We start from the raw sequence: 2,500 nt of genomic DNA on the forward strand, positions 1-2,500 counted from the left end.
GGGTTGAGTTAGGTATAGGGTTAGGGTTGGGGTTAGTGTTAGTGTTAGGGTTAGGGTTAAGGTTAGGGTTGGGGTTAGGGTTAGGGTTGGGGTTAGGGTTAGGGTTAGGGTTAGGGTTAGGGTTGGGGTTAGGGTTAGGGTTAGGGTTAGGGTTACGGTTAGGGTTAGGGTTGGGGTTAGGGTTAGGGTTGAGTTAGGTAGAGGGTTAGGGTTAGGGTTACGGTTAGGGTTAGGGTTGGGGTTAGGTATAGGGTTAGGGTTAGGGTTAGGGTTAGGGTTGGGGTTAGGGTTAGGGTTGAGTTAGGTATAGGGTTAGGGTTAGGGTTAGGGTTAGGGTTAGGGTTAGGGTTGAGTTAGTTATAGGGTTAGGGTTGGGGTTAGGGTTAGGGTTAGGGTTAGGGTTAGGGTTGGGGTTAGGTTTAGGGTTGAGTTAGGTATAGGGGTAGGGTTAGGGTTAGGGTTAGGGTTAGGGTTAGGGTTAGGGTTGAGTTAGGTATAGGGTTAGGGTTGGGGTTAGGGTTAGGGTTAGGGTTAGGTATAGGGTTATGGTTAGGGTTAGGGTTAGGGTTAGGGTTAGGGTTAGGGTTAGGGTTAGGGTTGGGGTTAGGGTTAGGGTTGAGTTAGGTATAGGGTTAGGGTTGGGGTTAGGGTTAGGGTTAGGGTTAGGGTTAGGGTTGAGTTAGGTATAGGGTTAGGGTTGGGGTTAGGGTTAGGGTTAGGGTTAGGGATAGGGTTGGGGTTAGGGTTAGGGTTAGGGTTAGGGTTAGGGTTAGGGTTGAGTTAGGTATAGGGTTAGGGTTGGGGTTAGGGTTAGGGTTAGGGTTAGGGTTAGGGTTGAGTTAGGTATAGGGTTAGGGTTGGGGTTAGGGTTAGGGTTAGGGTTAGGGTTGGGGTTAGGGTTAGGGTTGAGTTAGGTATAGGGTTAGGGTTAGGGTTGGGGTTGGGGTTAGGGTTAGGGTTGGGGTTAGGGTTAGGGTTAGGGTTAGGGTTAGGGTTAGGGTTAGTGTTGGGGTTAGGGTTAGGGTTGAGTTAGGTATAGGGTTAGGGTTAGGGTTAGGGTTGGGGTTAGGGTTAGGGTTAGGGTTAGGGTTGAGTCAGGTATAGGGTTAGGGTTGGGGTTAGGGTAAGGGTTAGGGTTAGGGTTAGGGTTAGGGTTAGGGTTGGGGTTAGGGTTACGGTTAGGGTTAGGGTTAGGGTTAGGGTTGGGGTTAGGGTTAGGGTTGAGTTAGGTATAGGGTTAGGGTTAGGGTTAGCGTTAGGGTTAGGGTTGGGGTTAGGGTTAGGGTTGGGGTTGGGGTTATGGTTAGGGTTGAGTTAGGTATAGGGTTAGGGTTAGGGTTAGGGTTGGGGTTAGGTATAGGGTTTGGGTTAGGGTTAGGGTTAGGGTTAGGGTTAGGGTTAGGGTTGGGGTTAGGGTTAGGGTTGAGTTAGGTATAGGGTTAGGGTTAGGGTTAGGGTTAGGGTTAGGGTTAGGGTTAGGGTTAGTGTTAGGGTTGAGTTAGGTATAGGGTTAGGGTTGGGGTTAGGGTTAGGGTTAGGGTTCGTGTTAGGGTTAGGGTTAGGGTTGAGTTAGGTATAGGGTTAGGGTTAGGGTTAGGGTGGGGTTAGGGTTAGGGTTAGGGTTAGGGTTAGGGTTAGGGTTAGGGTTAGTGTTAGGGTTAGGGTTAGGGTTAGGGTTAGGGTTAGGGTTACGGTTAGGGTTAGGGTTGGGGTTAGGGTTAGGGTTAGGGTTAGGGTTAGGGATAGGGTTAGTGTTAGGGTTGGGGTTAGGGTTAGGGTTGAGTTCGGTATAGGGTTAGGGTTGGGGTTAGTGTTAGTGTTAGGGTTAGGGTTAAGGTTAGGGTTGGGGTTAGGGTTAGGGTTGGGGTTAGGGTTAGGGTTAGGGTTAGGGTTAGGGTTAGGGTTAGGGTTGAGTTAGGTATAGGGTTAGGGTTACGGTTAGGGTTAGGGTTAGGGTTAGGGTTAGGGTTAGGGTTGAGTTAGGTATGGGGTTAGGGTTGGGGTTAGGGTTAGGGTTAGGGTTAGGGTTAGGGTTAGGGTTGGGGTTAGGTATAGGGTTAGGGTTAGGGTTAGGGTTGGGGTTAGGGTTAGGGTTGAGTTAGGTATAGGGTTAGGGTTAGGGTTAGGGTTAGGGTTAGAGTTAGGGTTAGGGTTAGGGTTAGGGTTGGGGTAAGGGTTAGGGTTAGGGTTAGGGTTAGGGTTAGGGTTGGGGTTAGGGTTAGGGTTGGGGTTAGGGTTAGGGTTGATTTAGGTATAGGGTTAGGGTTAGGGTTAGGGTTAGGGTTAGGGTTGGGGTTAGGGTTGGGGTTAGGGTTAGGGTTAGGGTTAGGGTTAGGGTTGAGTTAGGTATAGGGTTAGGCTTGGGGTTAGGGTTAGGTTTAGGGTTAGGGTTAGGGTTAGGGTTAGGGTTAGTGTTAGTGTTAGTGTTAGGGTGAGGGTTAGGGTTAGGGTTAGGGTTGAGTTAGGGTTAGGGTTGGGGTTAGGGTTAGGGTTGAGTTAG

This window comes from Heloderma suspectum, chromosome 8 (assembly GCF_057233095.1).
Source record: "Heloderma suspectum isolate Gila_16-S chromosome 8, 16-S_ref, whole genome shotgun sequence".
In the NCBI taxonomy this organism is placed as follows: Eukaryota; Metazoa; Chordata; class Lepidosauria; order Squamata; family Helodermatidae; genus Heloderma; species Heloderma suspectum.